Here is a 20,521-nt window from a genome sequence, read left to right as displayed (position 1 = left end):
TATCAGTCAGCTTGTTTTGCATCACAGAAAGATTCATCCTAGCGACCACCAGAAGTGATCTTCTGAATGCTGCTATGAGAGGCCACAAACTAGAAAATAATCTGTACTTAAATGCCTACATGCATTTTTCTATTGCATACAGGACTCTCTATCCCCAGGAGATGCCAATTGCATATATCCTGTCCAGATCATCGCTCAACTTCTGAAGCTGTCAGCAACTGCAGAACTGCTCAGATACTCTTCTGCCACTGCAGCCATCCTTCTCCTGAAGAAGGAAGCACTTGAAGAGCACTTGGCTCGGCTCCCGCTCAGTGCTGTCCTACCTGTGGAGTAGCAGCCAGGGTTGTTTATCTCCACTGAGGCTCTCTCGTCAAACTCCGTAACTAAACGGTTGTCATCAGCCTCTTTACCCCCCAGCTCTGGGCGGGCCGTGGGTGAGAGCCACGCCAAATGGTTGTGGCGACAGAGGTGGTGGGAGAAAAACAGGTCAGAATCAAAGGTAGACATGTCATCAGGGAGATTCCCAATGGGGATGCGGTAATATCTGAGGAAAGGAAAGAGGTACAGTCATCAGGGTAAACACATCAATAGAAGAACTGTGCCAGCATCATAGTTGCTTGTCCCAACAAGCGCAAGAGCACAGAAGGTGACAGCATCTGGCCTCATCTTGGCCTCAGGCTCCTGCAGTCTCCCTTTCCCACCCAACCAGGAACAAAGTAACCTCCCTAGGGGAATGTGGCCATGGCAGCAGGTGGGCCCAGGATCTCTCACCAGGACTGGGACAGTTCCAGATACTGGGACACCTGCTGGCTTTCCTCTGCCATAGGGACCTGCTTCCCTTTATTTGCGACTGGAACCAATGGCTGAAGGGGCTTAGCAGCCCCCAAATCCTCTTGTCTCCAGTCTGGGAGCTGGGTGTTCCCCCCTGGTGCTGGTTAGCTAGGACCTGAGAGAAATGACAGCAGGAAGATTTGGGGGCTGAGGCCACACTATCAGCAAGAGATGCCCATCAGCACAGCCAACTCCTTTCTCTCACTCTTATTACCTGTCTCTTGCCTTCAGAAGTGAAGAGCTCATTAATTTTCTTTTGTTTGTACACATCATTCTTCTCTAGGAGTTTCTTGTGCAGCCAGTCGGGATGCCGGATCCATGGGACAGGATTCTTTACCTGAGGAATATTGTCAAATCACACATAAGCAGTCCCCAGAGCCAATGCCCTCTGCCTTTCCTCCCATCACCACAGACCTGCAGCCCTCCTGTCCTTTCCCACCTCCATACCTGCTGCAGTGCTGCAGCAAGAGTGATGATTTTCTGGATGGTGCTGCCTAGTCTCTCAGTATAGTAGTCCCAGTCCAGAATCTGGGCAAGACACACAATAGTAGACAGTGAAGTAGATGGAGTAGAAAGGTGCTGCTCTGGGCTCCGCTGGGTGATGCAGGGACCAGCATTTCTCCTTGCTTGCAGCACTCTCCACAGCACTTCACTTTGTGACAACAAGTAACTGCTGCCCACATAGTGCCTCCCGAGGGAGGAGCTGCAGCCTAGTGCAGGAGAATCAAAGGCTGTGCTGCTCCATAGGGGCGTTCAACTCACCGCCCGCATGCTGAAGTCCTGCAGTGAGGGGCTCTCCAGCCATTTCCGGAGGTAGTGCTTCCGTACACTGGGCTCTACTTGGAAGACGGCAAGTGGGATGGCCCTGGAGAAGATAGGGAAGCACCAACCAGCAGCAAGGTCACTGGCAGCACAGCACCCCATCTTCCCAGCCTGCACACACCTCTCTGGGCTTCTCCTCTCACCCCTCTGCTATGCCAACAAACAGCAGGCAATTGCACAGCATTACTCACCATTACAGTCTCTTTTATGGTCCAAGCCAGTACACCAGCAATCACTTGGTCATGCCACATCAATTCACCCTGCCATTCCCTTCACATCCTCCCAAAAGTCCGGGCCCCTCAAGACAGGTTTACTTCTCTGTGACTGGAGACCCTTCTGCTTTCTTAGCAATGATAAACCGGCAGCTTAGCCCTGCATCCTTCACCATCTAGGCTCCCAAGAATTCTGCCAGATGCTTGGAAGTGCTGATGCAAGTGGATTTCTGCTCCCCGGAGTCTTCTAGCCTGTGAGACATGGAACGGTTCTCTGAGATCAGCTCAAACAGCTCTCAAGCAGGCATGTTGGCAGCCTGAAAAAGAGAACAAGGAAAAAAACCTCACTATCAGGAACCTAATGATCAAACCTAGTTGCTATCATATACATGGAACATTTAAACTGATTGATATGGCTGTCTTTATGAGGAGTTTGTGAATAATCTCTGCTCCAGTTGTGAACATGACCTATGGAATATAGAGATCACGGACATGAGATCTGCATCAGAACTCATGCTGTGAATGCAATGCTTTGAAATGATGTTGTATGGCAAACTCTTAGTGGGCCCAGCTCTGTAGTGCCAGATGCAAAATACAAAGGGGAAGTGCTCCCAATAAACTCCCAAGCAGAGCAGTCGCTCCGGTTTCTCATCTCTCCTGCTCCCCAGTTTGAGGCTCTGTTTTCTGGCATTGTCTCTGCTCCTGCTGGTTATTTTAAAGCTAATCTCTTCCGGGCTCCTCAGAAAAGATTCTGCAGGCAAATGGCTCTGCCATCCTCTGATTCAGTGAGTGGCTCCAGAGAAAGTCCTTGGTGGAAGAGGACCACCAGGCTACCTCTGTGAAAGAGGTGACTGGAGGACAACACTTACCCACAATTAAGTGGTAACAGCTGAAAGAAGTGCTGTAATAACAGGTCTGGTGCTAAAAGACCCAAAAGAGCAGCCCTAGAGAATCAAAGAGGCAGAAATTACAGGCAAACAGCCATCAGAGGCACAATGGACCAACCATTCTCTTCAGACAAAGCCCATACTCCCTACAGTGTTAGGGTAGCTTTGACATCTCTTCTCTGGCCCCAGCCTGGGAAGACAAACATGCAGGGGATGCATATCCTGCAAACCCTACACTCACCTTGTAGGTGAGGAGGTACTGGTTGTGCCTCCAACCAGTAATCAGCCACCTTGGCTACAGAGGCAGAGACCTCCTCCAGTGTGGTGCCTTTCAGAAAGGGCTCAAATACAGAAGACTGGAATATCTTCACCAACTGCAGCTCTCCCTGTCGCTTCACCTCAAACCCTTTCAGTTCAGCCAACGATCCATCTTCACTGAAGACTGCATACCTAGGATATAGAGCTTGTGCAAAACCTGGTCTATGCCAAGGAACACTTCTCCCAGGATGCTGCTTACTACCCTCCTGCCAAAGTACTTCTAGTATTGCCAAACCAGGCAGCCACCAGGTAAGTTCATCCAAGCTGTAGGGCTCTGTACTAGCAGGATCTAGGCATATTTACACAGCTAGAGGCAGTAACATTATGAACTACTTCAACTCCAGCTGCAAAAGCACATCATCCTCTGCCCCCAACTTGCCAATACTAATTGGCAAAATGTTCTTAAATGCACACAAATAAAGGGCAAGAAGTGAGAGTCAGGGTGAGAGGAGTAGAGAAATGGAGTGAGGTACTAGGAAAAGCCTTATAGAGGAGAATCAAGCTTTGTTTGGAAAACACGAGGGGATGCTGGCAAAATGGACTCAGAGGAAACTGGACATCGCTATTCAAACAACTATGACAACACACTGTCCTCTTTTTTTCTGTTGTGTTTCTTGGATTTCACATACCTTTCAATTATTTGTATGGCTCAATACAACCATCACAGGAAGCTTCAGTGGAACAGAGGTGAGACTCAAGCATACATTACTTTCTCACCCCTCCTCCAGGCAGTCTTTTCTTCCTCAGCTGGCAGGGGTTCCTGCCAGCCAACTCCACACTACTGCTCTTTTCACTTTGAGAGCAAACAAGAAATAAGTGCACTTGCTGACATCCCCAAATATCACAGAAAAAAAATCAAGGGCCTCTGAGATAAGACTCCCATGAACAGAGTTCATTCAGTGCTTGACATCATCTTGACTTCTGCGACAGACTCCCTTGGCATGCAAAGGCACTCACAGTGGATGCTGGAGTTCATCCAACAGAGACATTCAAGCAGAAACAAACATAGTCTTGTAAGAGCAGGGAGTGCTAGAGGACAGTGACAGTATTTTTTGAACCCAGACCCAGGTCTGTGGGCAGTCCTCTCGTGATTGCTCGTGCTCGTATTTAAGGAGGCGGCAGGAGAAAGTCAGTGAAGTCAAGTGCAATTGCTTTTCTAGAACATGATGGCACTGGCAAGATCCATTCCTTCCCCTAGATGGGGATTAAAGTGGAAACCTGTGGGAAAAGTGTTACTAGAGGTCTGTAAATTTGAGAGGGACAGACAGAGATTAGTGAATTTAAAGAGAAAATATAGAAAGAAAAATCAAAGTTTGCCTGTGCACCTCAAAACCAAACAGGGAGACCATGACTAATCAGGAAGTTTGAGAAGTGCTGTTTTACTATTATCTTCAGAAATTTACTGTCAGAGTGTGTCAATTAAGGCCAGGGCATAGCTGGATTCAAAGACTGATCTCATGCAAGGAACTTGCCGTTTAAAGACAGCATGATCTCAGTGGTATGCAGCAACAAGCAAACCAAACATGCTGCCAGCTCCAGAGGACTGGCAACACGGGGCAAGGACTAACACGCCTCAAATGTAGTCAGGGAAAAGGACCCTCAATCCCTTACTCTGGGGAAGTGGTGATTTTTCAAGCTTTGAACTCTTACCTTTTCTTCAGCTTCTTGCCCTCCTCCTTGGACGCTGGGAGGATCATGGCCAAGTAGGGCCCATCCACTTCAAAGAAGATGCTGTTCTCTGAGCGTGTGACATAGGTGAGAGAGGCTGGGTCCGCCAGCTCCTGGTACTCATCATTTGTGAAGCCTTCCTGCCGGCACAGCCCCAACAGAATAGCCTCACTCAACAGCTCAGCTGATTATACGAGCAGACAGCCCCCAGATACATCATCCTGTCTGAAGGGATCACTGACGGCCTTTGTTCCTTCCAAACGACGGGAAAGATCAATCCCTGCTCTCCTGAGGGAACATACTTTATTCTCTGCTAAGATAGGGTAAGTTAGCCTGATCCCTTGTGACCAAGCAACTCTTTGGAAAGCTACAAAACAATTTAGCAGGTAGGACTCAAACATGGGACCTGAAGAAAAGTGCAGGAGACTCTGAAGTCACTTCTTTTGGCTTATAGCCATAAATGGCTGAGCAAGCAGAGCATGGGACCTTGTTCTTGTCTTGACTCCTGCTGCTTCTGGCAGTCTATGCACAGAAGCACACACCAACCCTGGTCTCTTACACTATACCCTCCCTGCTATACCAGAGTCTCTCCTTCCACTCAAATGCCAGTTTGAGCTATGGGCTGTGCAGGGCAGAGAGTAGCTGTGTAGCAAGCAAAGCTGTCAGCCCCAACATCCTGCTCATTACACAGGGGGCCAGAGACAAAAGAGAGGCTGTCCTCTGGGCTGAAGCCAACTCCAAGAACAAAGATGCATACTCCACTGCCAGTAGAGCCACTCCATTCGCAAGAACTGCCTGATTGGCTTGCAGGCCTACAGAAGGCTAAAACATTTTCTTCCCTTTCACTGTTTTTACCAGACTGTACAGCTGGCTGGTACAGATGCCAGACTCACCTGCACAAGGATGTTCACCATGGCACCTGGGTAGCAGATTGTCACCTTGGGCTTCTTTGCATTGGTTGACTTGATGACAAAGTTTTCTGGGAAGCTGTCAGGAAGGACACACCAAATCCCATCCCTATCCAGTTCTAGAGATCTCCTAAGAACGGAAGAAAAAAAAAATCACCATCTGGAAGAGATTGGAAAATATGCCAAAGAACTGTTCTCTGTCCACAAGTCAGGCAGAGGCAGTGTCCTTTCTGCAAAGGAAGTCCTACTCATACAACAGCAGTTGCATTAATAAGCCGTGGCAATGTCAGAAATCTGCATCTCCAGAACACCAGAGCTTCCACTGATTAATCCCACATCTATCCCACTACTCCTCTTCTCTGCCGGTCAAATTCTGCCCTTACCCATCTGCTCACACTACATACAGGAGAACCTTTCTTCCTCAGCTCAGCACATACTCACCCAATCTGCTCAATCAGCTCCCTAGCCTGTGTGATCATATTTGCTCCAGTGAAGCACACAATCCCAGCCATTTCTAGGGAGTACCAGTGAGCTCTGTGAATGGAGGAGAGACAGTCAAAAGGATGCAGTGCTACCTCTTAAGTACAGCTGCGGGGAAGGACATCAGGTCGTACAGAAAATAAAGTCTCAGGGAAAAAAGACAACCACAACAGCCCTTAGGAGAGATCATTTTCCTTTCCTTTCCTGTGATACTTCAGGAAACCGCACACCCTGAAGAATCACCTATAGACAAACCCTGCCATTCACTGCCAATGCTACAGGGCCTTGTTTAGCAAAAGTCCCTGCTAAGGGGACTAATAAATAAGAAGTCATTAGTAGGAACAAAAAAAGTGTTACAGGGATCACCTATCATCCCCCTTGTGCTTCGGAAGCAGGTTAAGAAGGTGAGAGCCTCACTAGAACAGCTCTGGTTTACAAGGCTCCTTGCTGGAGGACTCCAGCAACGACCGCAGGTGAGACTCACTCTTTACGCATGACATAGCCATAGAAAGAATTGAGGACACACTTGTGTGCCAGCTGCAGGGAGTCATAGAGGATTTCCATATTCTTGCAGTGCTTCACTTCAGAGGCATCGCCTGTCTCCACAGCCACAGACAGCTTTTTCTTCCACACCTGATGGCAAGAGGCAGAGTCAGGACAACCCTACATTCCACTACAGGCAGTATCAATAGCCAGATCAAGGCTATGAAGCCCCACCTCAATCCTAATATGACACTGTGATCCTAGAACAGTATCAGTTATTAAGATAATTCCTCTTTCTTTCTGCTCTTTCTTTTGCATTTGAGGGGGAAGCGTTGGGCATAGGCATCATGCTATATTAGGGAAGAGTCTTGCAGCATCAACTGTAACTCACACCCATAGTTAGAATTACCTAATCCCAGCAGAACTGCCATCCTACATCAATTCTGTCACACCACGTATCATGTTGGCAAGAGCTAAATGCTTGCAGCAAGAGATTAGATCTAGACTAACAGCAGAACCATTTCAGCAGAAAAGGCTTCCCAGCCACCTCCGTGATTCACAACAGAACTACCAACAACTGCAAAGCAAACAGCTCTTTATGAAATTCTTCCAGAGACAGAGTCCCAGCGTCTTGTCATTTCTTTCAACATATTAGCAATTACATGTCAGTCTCCTCCCTCTGCCACAAGACTCCAAACATTTGAGAACTAGAACATGCTGCTTCTTTCTCCTAGAAGCAATCACTTCTTAGCCTAAGATCGTTTCTCTGCTTGTCTCATCTTTCTGTTTGAAAAGTACCCTACACTGAACACAAACCAGATCACAAAAGAGTTGAGCTGAGGATTTTCTAGATCCAGTAAAAGACAAAAAAACCCCAGCTGTTTTTTTTTCCTAGCACTGAAAGTGATTGCATCAGAGAGATAGGAACCACTATGGCAGCAGCTGTTTAGGATTCAGCAGGGGAAAAACCTGCACTTGCACCAGAGCTGTCAGGAAAGCTAATATTTCTTATTGACCATACAGACTGAGCAAAGCAATCCTTTAGGGTTCAAGTTTTCAGTGAGAGGTGAGGACCTTCTAGCTTTGGCAGGACAAATAAAACAGAAATTCAAGCCCAGCACCTCATGCAGCCCCTTGAACTCACAGCAACGGTCTCTGAAAGCTCGTACACTGTCTACATAGAAAGAGTTCTCTTGCTGGCAGACGGTGGTGACACGCTCCTCCCCTTGGTGACATGAATCTTCTCATAAGCCTTGCAGCAATAATCTAGTAAAGGGAATAAATAGAGAAAGCTTTCTCAGAGATGAGTGCCTGAATATGAATGGGAAGGATGAACACAACGGCATTGGGCAAACCACACAGATCCACAGATCTGAAGCTTTCAAGGCACCAGTCTGAGAAAAATTCCATCAATGCAAATAAACACCATACCTAGGAAAGCAAGGAAGCAGACCCACTGCACAGGCAAGGGGAGGAAGATACTAATATGGGGGGAAACAGCACCTCTCGAGAGAGATGCAGAGGTGTGTGTGGAAAATAAATTGGCCATGAGGGCTCACCCACAAATTCAGCCTCTGCTCAGAGCCCCCACTACCTAGATGCTTCTGCTGAGCACTTTAGGAGCAAAAAGTGAAAGGATATTGATGCATGTGTTTCACTGTCATGCTTTAATGGGCGCTCATTAAAGAACAACAACAAAAACAAACAAACAAAAAAACAAACAAAAACCACCTTTCATGTGTCTCAGCTCAAATACATGGCTCTCAGTGAGAAAAGAGAAACACTGAGACAAAAAACAGCACTTGCCTCCTCCTCAGAAAGGGTACAGGAATTGGTTGGGATCCTAGGGGAAAACTGTTGCAGCATAAAACTGAGATCAAATTCAGTCTGCACCAGCATGAACTAAATAGCCCCAGACCTGAGAGAGAAGTAATTAATGAGGTGTTTATAGTCTACGCAGCAAAAACCTGCTCCAGATAACGCAATTTATTTTTACCTGCCAGTTGCTTCTTCTCATACTTGGCCTGCTCTTCACGGGAAAGCTCGTGGAACGCCCGGGGTGCTCCATCTGGATACAGAGGAGGAAACTTCTCAGGCTCCAGCCATTGCTGGATGTGGTGATACTCGCTGTGGCTTGCAGGCACTGCAAAGGAACAGCAACTAGGAGCTTTCCAGGGGAGGAACAGGAAGTGGTCTCTGTGTCTTCAGCTCACACTGCAAGCTCTATCCATGCTGCAATGCAACAGGGAACTTGACAAAGCAGACAGCAGAATTACACTTACTGAATTCTCCTCTCCACTGCCAAGTCATCCGGCACTGACGATTAGCACCTGGCTTGTTCAAGTCACAGGCAGCACACATGGCCTCATCCACCATTGCTGAGGGCTGGACACAGGTCAGGCACACCCATGTTAGAGAAAACAGAACTGTCTCCAGTGACATATGCCAGAATGAACAGATGTTGGGTACTAGAAGAACACAAATGTGAACATCACAGAGGTGATGTTCAGTAAATTCTCCTTTCTAGAAGCTTTTTAGAACACAAGTTACAGCAAGAACAATGACTATTCTTTGGAAGAAGCCAGCTAAAGCTATTGCTCTACCTTGGACAGACCTTTCAGCTCTGTACACCTGAAAACTGTAACAGCCCGACTGGATTTGAAACCAAGCCTTATTTTATCCCCCTGTCCAGGGCAGAAAGTTTATTGTTTGCCGCTAAGGGGATCAAATCAGAGGGACTACCTAGACCATCTGCAAGACAAAACAGAAGACACCTTCCTGACTGGACTGAGGTTACCCACCTGCAACCTGTTGGTCAGAATGTTGTTGGGGTACAAGGCCCCTACATCTAAATGGTAGATAAGGGGGCATTCAATTCCGTTAGGAACATCCTTCGGGGAATTCAGCTTGACTTTGATTTCATCACAAGCCTGCGGGGAGATGTAAAGAAGTAAAATTCAAACAAGAAGGAATTAATGATGCAGTCACATATGCACTATATTTGGTCCTTTACTTCCGACATGCACAGAGACACCTGCCACTGATTCTGGGGAACACAGGAAGAGTATGAAGAACTAAACGAATAGGATTAAGAAGAGTGGCAGCGGCGAGTCTTCTTTAACCACCACTGTTTAAGGTTTTCTTTTGGACCTCCAAGGTAGGTTTCATCTACACTGCAAATGTCTACAGAGAAGTTTTTCCTGTCTCTCTCCATGGAGTATCAAATGAGTCTAAACAGGCATCTTTAACATGTGTTGTCTCACCAGACATATTCAGGATGACAAAAATCAGCCTTGCCTCCAGCCTACGCCAGTTCTTCATTAATATGAGAAATCAGGCATAGATGTACATGGAGCAGAACTCAAAGCTGAAGAAAGTTCTTATACAACACCAACATATGTGCACAGGACCCAGGCTTGCCTAAAGAAACGTGCTGCAACTCCATCCTCACAGTTCTGCTCTCCCTGGAAAGCCCAGTCATGCCTCTGGCCCTGCAGGCTGAGGCAGGACGACAGACCTCCTGGAAGTTGGTGACTTGATCCAATGGCAAACCTGCTTCCTCTTCGACAGCATGCTGGAGCGTCTTCTCCACATGCTGCACCAGGAAGTCAAAGGCAGCAGGATTCTGCAAGGATACAGGAATGATACTGAGACCTCTTCTAGGCACGACACCCATCCTCGCACACCGCCCAGGGAAGGGTGGCAGGGGGTGACAGCTTCTGCAAGATTATCCATGCTCCAGCGTAGCTTCGGGGATATTTGAAAACGGGCTCACTGCTTAGCAGAGCATGTCTCAGTATGGGTAGAGAGCAGTTCATCTCATCTGAAGGGCAGATGTCTGAAACAGGTCAGCTGAATGGCATCTCGAAATGCCCCTTCATTCACTGATCAGCTCCGATGTGAGCAGGCAGATAATGTTGGCCAATTAGCTGGCCTGACCTCCACAGCCAACTTGAGCTCTCTAGAACTGAAGGACGGTGGCTTTCTGCTAAGAACTCTACAGCTCACAAAAGTCTACACCACTCGCACTAGGGCAAAACACAAAGCAGAGAAGAGATGGTGGCTGCTCCCCGGCCCTTGGAGTTCTCCTGCAAAGGACGCTATATAGGGCAGCTAACAAGAAGAGAAGATTGCATGTATGTTCCACAGGGCAACACTTATGAGGCGGGGCTGACCCAGTAGTCAGCTGCTCACACATCTCACTGCTCTAAGGGGCCAAGGAGTTAGATTTAAGATCCTTCTAAATTCACAGTGCACTTTCCCTTAAGATCATTTAGGAGATTAAGGCCACTAAAATAAACAGCACTGAGGTGTGGTGTATCACACAGCAAAGAGAGAAGTAGCCTCTAAAACTTACAATCTAGACAGTAGCACCAATCAGAAACAGGTAAAAGAGGCCAAATGAAGAGGGCAAAAGAAGCTTGGCTTGAGTGGGAGAAGGACAAAGATATAATCCTGACGAGACAAAAACAGAGCCATCTCTGCCAACAACCACTGGCTCAAAGAAAACCAACCCTCCCCTCCCCCCCCAAAAAAACCCTTCAACCAACCAATAAACAAACCCACACAAGAGCAATGAACCACCCTCGTTGCTGTAACACTGTCTTTACCCAATAGCCAGCCTGAGGTCATGAGGAGCAACTTCTCCAACCCTTCCCACCTAAACTCTAAGCAGGTTCATGCACTCAAGCCATGAATTAGATATCAAAGTTTTATAATAGGTATTGCTATTGGGTATCCCCCAAAAGAACAGAGGATGGTAATTCCAGTTGGAGGGTTATTCCCTACTGCCATGTTCTCCAGAAAGAAGAGCATCATTGCATTACCATATTAAAGCCTCCATTGCAACACCTTGATTGTGTCCTTACCATTTTAAAGCAGCAAGGGATGTCACTGCGAAAAAACCCAGATTACAGAGCTTCCACGTGGCCTCCTACATACGTCTCCAAGTCCAGCACATGGCCATCATCTGTAAGTTTGTTGAACTCCTGCTCCTGCTTGTTGCGGAAGATGATGTTGGCGGGATAGGCCTGAAGCATCAGCAATGCCTCACACAGTGTCCCAGAACCTTTTCTTAACACCTGTAAAAGACAGACAACAAAAACTGGACGTAGAAAGAAGAGCTGTAAAGGGTGCTGCTGGCCTTATCACCGCATCATTGAACTTAAATGTTTGATTTGGTGCCCAACATGATGCGTTTATTCAGGCAGTAGTGAAGCCCAAGGCAAGAAGGAGCACAGTAAGGAAACAAAACCAACTCCTTCACTTAGGCTACCCATAACTGGTCTATGGAAAAACAGCTATGACTGCTGTACTGCAGAAAGGATGTGCATTTGGAGACTACTTTCCCTACTTTCCTTGTGAAAAACTATCCAAACAGTAGAAATCAGTTCTATTGCCAATGTGTCACTGTTGCAGGAAGGATGCAGCTCTTTGCCCAGAAAAGAAATTGTTTCAGGCATGCGCTCACCTCATCAAGCTCCATGGGAAGGATGGTGCACAACGCGAAAATGAAAGGGTGCACATACTTCATACACATGTAATAGGTAGCAGCCACATCAGACACTGAATAGGTGGCCAGAGTCTGTTGAGGAGAAAGACAAATCAATCCCAGTCACATTTAATACAGCAGTTAACATGTACAACGGGAAACAAGGAAAGGCTGAAATCAGCAGGAAGATGCAAAAGGTATATTTCTGCATACAAACATCCCAGCATGTAAAGAGTTATAAGTTGGCTTAAGACGACATTCTGCTTTAACCCGAATTACATAAGCCAGCTCCGAATTAGCAGAAATGGGGAAGATGAGCTCACTGCCACATATCTGCACAGATGCCACTCCTCAGTGGTCAGGAGGCCACTCTTGGCTTACAGAGATCTCCGGGGCTTCAGTAGAAACCTCATTAAGGTGTCTCCTGGACACTAGCAAACTACTGCTCCGTTGCAATGCCCCGAGTACTACCATTTTGCAGAAGTGTAAATAACACAAATATACAGTGCAACGCCAATGCCAGAAACACATCAAAGAAATTCTATTCTTCCCTAAGCTTAAATTCTTTCAGGTGTCTGAAATTCAGCAAGATACACTGACAACTTCTCAAAGACACTGCATTAACTTAAAGGATTTCACAAAGCTCTAACTCAAAGGTTCACTAATATTGCAGATGCCCAGAGATACAGCACAGGGTGGGAATACCTGAGGCTCCTCCGTAGCCATCCGGCACATCTCTTCAGGGTCCAGCTCCACTGCATCATAACCCAGTTTTGCTTTCGCTGCTGCTTTCAGGTTGTGACTTCCCACCGGCAGGTAACTCTCTCTCTTCACCCACCTAGACAGAATAATGAAAATGCCAGTCTACCAAGAGACAGCCCTGCACTTCAGAAAGGGCTGCTACGTACAAAAAGATCTTGATTACTGTAACAGGGAAAGGTGAGAGCAGAACATCCAAGTGCAGTGGAATAAGAAGCTGCACAGCTTTAGACAGTCTGCATATCTACCCATGCTCTTAAATCCTGACTCGTACAAATTCTGCTATTCAGATCATTTCTATTGCTCAGATTTTTCTCAGCCCTCAAACTTCAGAGACTTCAGAGATAAACATTTAAACACAGGAGGAGGTATCAGCAGGACTGCAAAGAGAGGCAGTTGTTTTCCAGAGTCTGGACACTGCTCCAATGTGAAAAAACATTCAAGTCACAACTGCCAAGACAGACAGCCCTCTCCTGCACATACACACACACACACACACCCTTTCTTTTCCTCTCTGTGCTAGGCAGGCTGTTGGGTTAGAAAAAGGCCCTGTGCCCACTACAACGGTTTGGTCTTATCCTGTCCTTTTACCTGCTATCCAGGACAGTTCTCAACCCCCCAGTGACAGCCACCAGCAGACTGTATAAACAGAGTTAGTCGTTCAGGCTAGTGTGGGGAAGACGTAACTTCTGTAGCTAATGGCACACAACGGAGTATGGAGTAGAAGCAGCACAACCAAAGATGAGGTTGCCCTTTCCTAATAAGATGAAACACATGATAGCAGTGCACAGAGACGGAAAAGGGGCAGTATTCAAATACATCAACTGTAGGCATTTTATACAAATTTAACAGATAAAGATGCAGCTATACGGTACAGAGGCAGCACTCGGTACCTCAGACAATCCCTGTGGATGCACTGCGGTGCTTTGTATTCTCCCTGGCTGTACTTCGGAAATCCAATCTCCTGATACATATTAATTCCATGAGCTGCTGCTCTTGCTTCCACAAAAGGCCTGAGGAGAAAGACAATGCAGAAGAGAAGAAACAAAGCAATCCCTTTCCTCCACCCCAACTCCATCCCAAGGGTTTCAGAATTACTTTCTTGTAAGCTACTTAATGAGGAATTTTTCTTGTGAAGTCTCCTTTGCTCCAGACCTTACCCGTGAGAGCTGGCCACAGTGGAAACTCCCTGTAGGGCAGAGCTACTGCATGAAGGAAGCTGCTTGCTTACATCCTATACCAGGAGGCAGAACATTATGATCGAGTTTCCCTCGCTCCCCGAAGGCTTGGCTGCTCTGGTCTCCCTATTGTTCTGCAGTTCTCTTTTGACACTTTGCCTGTTCTCCAGTTACTGAGGTCATCAGTATACAAACATTGCCAAATCAACAACGATTTAGAAGTAGCTCAGCAATCCCAGGACCAACTGATGGGACACTATAGAAGTTCATATTTCAAAGCCAATAAACATAGCTCTGCTCAGGATAAAAAAAAGGAAAAAAAAGTTCTGAATTCCACCTCCCCCTCTTTGACAGTCCTCTGCAGGCTGGCGATCCAAGACTCAGCCCAGCACTCCATGTAAAGAGCACATAATCAGGATGTAAACAGGTTCCCAAACTGCTTGGATTGTCTGCATAGATTAGAACACACGTGGCCGCTATGTGACCCCCAGACAAAGGACATACAGGCTGGTATCCGATCTCACCCCATGGCCTAGACAACATTTCCTTTTAGAAACCAGGTCAGTTTTCATTCCTGATCTTACCAGTCAAAGAAGTCTCCATTGTATGTGACAAGGATAGTAGGTTTGGTCTCCTGGACATGTTCAAACCACCTCTGGATTAAACGAGCCTAGTATGCAACAGAGGATTAAGAAAAACAAAAACAAAAAACATCTCCCCCACAAACACAAACACTCAGCAAATTCACCTCCTGCAGGCAGGCACTGGATATAATACAATTGATGAAGTCCTTCCCCTCTGCTCTTGACCTAGCTAGAACCCGATCTGCCTCATCATCACACCATGAAATGAAAGCATCACCAGCACTGTGACTGTCCGCTGTGCTCCCCAAAGATACACTCTGTTGGGTGACAAGCTCTCTTTGGCCTACAAGAGACCAAGGCAGATAAAAAGCAGCCTTATTTCCCAAGTAGAACCTACTTACCTCATCTGGTTCATTAGACACAGAATGGACCCTCACACTCCGGCTTGGGAGCAAATTCAAAGCCCTCAATATCCTCAGAGACAATCTCCTTGTTTGTGATCAGATAGCCCTAGAAAGTTGACAAAGGAAGAGTTACTGAGGACTCAGATCCCTGCTACACCAAGGACACGTTCCTGAACAACCAGAACACACTGCCTAAAGGATGAAATAGTCTTCCATCGATGCGATAATCCTTGCACAGCTTGATACGCAGAGCTTTTGTCAAGTGGGAACAACTCTTTGGAGGTCACCTTCTGAACAATTGCTTACAGTCAACTCAGGGTGCCAAAAGGGAGACAACTTAAGGACTATACTATCCGAATTACTACTGCCCCTCAAAAGGGGCACCAGTAGCCTTAGCTGGGTTCTCCAACATAAAAAACGAGGAAATCCTTATGCATCATTCAGACTAGACTTCAATTTTATTTCCACAGACATTACATATAGACCAAGCAACTAGCAACAAAGCAAGCCAGGGACGAGACGGCCAAAGGTGACATGCTCGTTTGCTGTCTAGTATTTTGCTCCGAAGCATGAAGAAAAGAACTGTTGTTCCATTACCTGCCCATCAATCACGTAGGAGATCATCATGATCCGGTCTGTCTCTGCATCAGGAAACTTCAAAGGGAGTTTGGTAGTTTCAATGTCAAAGGCGAGAACAACCGGATCCTGAATATGACCAAACACATTAAACTCAAATCAGCTTTAGAATACGATTTAACGAGCAGTTCTCATTAGATTACCAACTAATTTACGTAAGTAGGTTTATGCACATCTCAGACCCAGTAGGCTTGACTGTAGGAGACAATGTAGCAACAGTGGTACCCACTGATAACCAAACAGCAAAATTCATTAACAGGAGAGAACGGCATAACAAAAGCCTCTCTTTAATGCAACAACCCCCTTTGAGAAAAAGAGTCATCAGGATTGACAGAATGTGAGGAAATGTTGTGCAGGCAAAAAACACTTATTACCTCTATGCCTTTATAATAAAGGTTTCTTATGGCACTGGATTTATAAAGCATAGCAACGAGTTTAAGAATAGTTGGGCACCAAAGGAATCACCTGGAACAAAAAATGTACACCTCTCAGTTGGGCAGGGAGTGCTCACTTCACTAGATTCCTCTGCCTTTGAAATGGTTCAACTGAAATCAGACATCAGGTGTAGTAAACCAAAGAGAAGATTGGAATTCTCATTTGTACTTTTTAGTCTGTGTGACTAGGGGAATCCTAATAAGCCCATGGGCCAACCGTCCTAAGGAGACCTCTTTCCTTGACAGCATAGACGTATAGACATCGCTCGCCTGGTCTCGCTCACTGTTTTTCCTCACAGCAGGAGAGATCTCTTTCCGCACCTTCACCAAGTCATCCACCGTGTGGAAGGATAACTTAATGTAGTTCTGCTTAAGACCCACCAAGTGATTTGGCTACAAAGCAACAAGACAGTGCCAGCTAAGGGTGGAAAAGAGTAATGAGGGAAAGGGAAGACTGCTAACAGTAAGAAAGCGTTGGGAAGGCAAATTATACTGGCACACATGGAAGAACTGGCCAAAGAAGAGGTAGTAATTGGATGGAAAGACTAGGAGCGAGAAGAGATGCTAGCAAGCACGTAAGCCAGCGAAGAACATGTGAGCTATGCCAGTTCACAACAAGGGCCATCTTGTCTTGTTGTCTGTTTCCAAGCGCAATCACCAGTACACACCCAAGAAAGAGTAAATGTATAGTATTTCCCTCTGCCACAACACTCTTAATCTCCAACCATTTCTAGCTCAGGAAGTTTCTTGAGCATCCTGTGAAAAAGACTATGTGCTGGAGCAGAACATATATTTTATTTACTATTACTATAATAAGCAATTACTATCAATAAGCAATAATTAGCCTATTCATGATATGCAAGGCAAACAGTGCTTGAAGATTAAAGGTAAGCATACTGCTTCCCTTTACTGCTTAGCCCCTTTCTACTCCACTTGAGCTCGAAAGAAAGAAAGAAAGAAAGAAAGAAAGAAAGAAAGAAAGATTAGGGTTATTCAATAGTACAGCAGGCAGAGGAATACTGACCAGATCCAAATCTTCTTTGGGGACAGTTTCCAGCTTTGAAATGTTCCCTTGAAACTTCTTGGAGAGGAAGGATGACACTTCTCGTTCACAGCCCTGCAAAGAAACTCGAGAATGAGCAACAAAGCCAGACACTTTTCCAGAGAAGAGAAGCTCGCAAGAGGTTCTGGCACTAGTGTCCTCAATTGTGAGGGGAGGACACGAGGCTGTCCTGAAATCCATTGTCTGTTTTGATGACCTCAGGAAGTCCCAAGACAGCGATGGTTGTTTCCCAATGAGATTGTGCGGCCTTGGCGGTTGCTTTACGGTGACAGGTAGCTACAAGGTACGTGCTGGCCGTATCAATGGTGACGGCAAGCCACGCTTGCGGTTGAAAGGGCGCATACTAGGTAAAGTCAGTCTGCCAGATCTGGTTAGGCTCTAGACCTCGGGGGTTAACTCCCGCCCCCCACAAAGGGCTATGTTGACAGTATGGGCAGGTGGCTACCACTGCTCTGGCGTCCGAGATAGAAATGTTACACGATTTGGCTAGTCCATGTGCACCTATGTGAAAGTGGTCATGGAGTGCGCGCGCGTCCTGAAGGGTGTACACCCGCGTCGCGGCTTGGTCTGCCACTGCGTTACCCCTTTGGTAGTATCCAGGGACATTGGAATGGCTCTTTACATGTAATATGGACACAGTACTTCCGCGATCCTGTAGATGGCGCTCAAGCATACAGGCAATATCCGTGCCCGCCCAGCCGGGCGTGGCCATGGAGGCCAGGAGCTTAAAGACAAACATAGAATCTGTGACAATGTTTACATGGCCCTCATACGGTAAGTCGAGAGCCAGGCACATGGCTTTAGCCTCCAAAAATTGTACTGATTGAGCGGTATCCTGGGCAGAAACAGACTGCCATTCACCCTTGTCTTGCCATACTACTACCGCTCGGCCCGTTTGCGACGAGGCGTCTGTAAAGACTGTCAGGCCTGGTTGAGGTCGCGTCAGTACCCGGACTGACACGGATGGGTGAATAATGCGCAAGTGAGTCCAACCTTGGAGCGTTGGCCCACATCGTATCTTCCCAGGGTATCCTTCTAAAGCTAGCACTATTTTTTCCTGGTTGCATAATTGCTCCTCCCAGCACTGGGTTTTATATGGGAGCCAGAGAGTGGAGGGTTCGGTACCGAACATACGCAGAGCGGCCGTCCGCATCTTCGTTATCATGGCCGCTAGCACACTAGAGTGGGGCACAAATGCACTATGCATTTGCGAGGAAAAGTTACTCCGGACAGCACATTCTGGGCATGCTCCAAGACATGCTTTATGGTTGCCCCTATCGACGCTCCTTTTGGCGCCGTGAGCAGTGCGCTCTTAGTCTGCTCATTGCCCTGCTGACGAATACACTCCAGCATAATTGCGTTCTTGGCCTCCCCCGGCAAGGTTGCTGCCGATTCTAGGGAGGCCTGCAAACGGTTGCAAAAATCGGCAAAATTTTCCGTTAATCCTTGCTTCACCTGTGTCCATGGTTCGGGGGGTTTCACATAACGCTGCAGATCATTGAACGCTTCACGGGCTGCCCGCGCTGTGGCATTCAATTCTGCAGTCCGTAGACCGGCCGCTTGCTGTTGGGCGGTTAGCCCTGCATCAGACCCTTTCAAGCGCCCCAAAGTGGAGTGCCTGAGGGGGCTCTGTGGATCTTGCGTCGCCTGTATCAACGTTTGATGTAGCCTACTCGCCCACTGCTCTTTCCACAGGACATTCTCAGTCGGTGTTAAAATCATCTGCGCTAATTGGCGACAGTCCGCCGGGGTGGCCGGGCCTGCACCCAACAGGTTATCAAGCATTGCCTGCGTGAGCGGGTGATTCAGGCCGTGTTCTGCCTTTGTTTTAATCAATGGTGTAATCACTTTAGCATCCCAAGGCCGCCACTCCGTCCCCGCTGTGGTTACAGTCGCAGGAAACATCTGTACTGCTGCTCCCGGGCGGACGGCCAAACCAGATAGCAACACATCTTTAGCAACAAGGTCCCAGTTGGGCACCTGGATTGCGTCACTGCTTCGCTTCCCACCCCCTTGCTGCACTATACGTTTCTGCCTCCCAACTTCTTCCTCCAATCATTGCAGCACCTCGAGCACCTTGCGCAAGTCTGAGCTAAGTTCTGAGTGGCCTTGACTGTCTGGGTTGTCTTGACTACCACCTCTCCCCACGTCCTGTTGTTCTTTCCATTCTCCTTCACCCCCCGCCCTCGTTGTGCCCACATCCTGTCGCTCAGACGAGTGCGCAGCCGCTGATGGACCGCGCATACGCCGCAACTGCTCCGTTAACTTCTGCATGTCTGCATCAGCTTCTGTCCTGCTCCTCTCTCCTCCCGGTGCTCCCTCGGCTCCCCAATTAGGTTTAATCAAGCACCCCGGTAGCCATTCGTCGGCAGGCACCACCGGACACCTGTCGATGGGGGCCGATGGAAGCGAGGCGTCTACCTCACTCTCAGGCTCTTCCAGGACAGGAGGCAATCCTCCCTCGCTCGGAATGTAATGGGCGGCTCGCAACTCCTCCCAAGGTTAACCAGGAGGTGTAAGATTACGCGTTTGCGGCGCTGCAGCCGACACAGGCTGCACCGGCAGAACTTGCGGCTCCAATGGGGACAAATGGTCCTCATCGGCGCTGTCAGCCGCTTGCATCACCGATTTGGATACCCCCGGCGAGTTCGAGGGGTCCCCCGTTTGGGTGCCTCGCGGCTGTGAGTCATACAGCAAGCCCCGTGCTGCCTGCCAAGTCTCCTGCTCCTCCCGCGCTCGGCGAAGCAGGGTAAGCACAACACCCCAAGCCCTAAGGTCTTTTCCCGAGTGGCCGGACATAGTCCACTCTGCTAACACCTCGGAGCACCGAGGGCAATTTGATGAGATAAGAATGTCCGCAGGGCGCTGCACAGCACCCTCCTGGATTAGGCGTTCAACACACGCCGAAATTGCGCTCGACTTCACAGAAGTTCCCCATTCCTTCGCGCACGTTTGAATTACCTTAATCACCGCTTCCATCGTCTGGCGCCACCCCCGTCGCCCCGGCGACCACCCTCCCCCTATCACGTCGGGGTCTCCACTTTGTTGCCGTCGCAACAATACCCAGAGTTAGGGTGAGGTCAGGAGCCCGCAACCCCGCCCGCCCCTGGGCCACTCCACACTGACTCCCTAGGGAGGATGCGGCAAATGGCGTTTATTGCGTCGTTACAATTCCTTATATACGCCCTCGCACTGTCTTTTCCTGTCTTAGCCCTGCCTCGTCATGACGTCACATCCCGTGATCTTCCGCAACGCCCCGTTTCGCCTACCACAAAATTTACCCCCGTTTGGGCTTAGAAGAAGTGAAATAGGCTCCAGAGATCAATTTTAGGACAAAAAAAGAACAGGAAAAATATGACAGCT

At 47.8% G+C, this 20,521-nt stretch overlaps 1 pseudogene; it reads right to left on the bottom strand.

Moving 5' to 3' along the window:
- The window catches only part of LOC134143745 (DNA polymerase epsilon catalytic subunit A-like), a 33,753-nt pseudogene extending 13,616 nt beyond the window's left edge, over positions 1-20,137 (bottom strand).
- Between the last annotated feature and the right edge of the window lie 384 nt (positions 20,138-20,521).

Source organism: Rhea pennata, chromosome 8, assembly GCF_028389875.1.
Source record: "Rhea pennata isolate bPtePen1 chromosome 8, bPtePen1.pri, whole genome shotgun sequence".
NCBI lineage: Eukaryota > Metazoa > Chordata > Aves > Rheiformes > Rheidae > Rhea > Rhea pennata.
The sequence above is the reverse complement of the archived record's forward strand: the minus strand, read 5'-3'. Positions and strand labels throughout refer to the sequence as shown.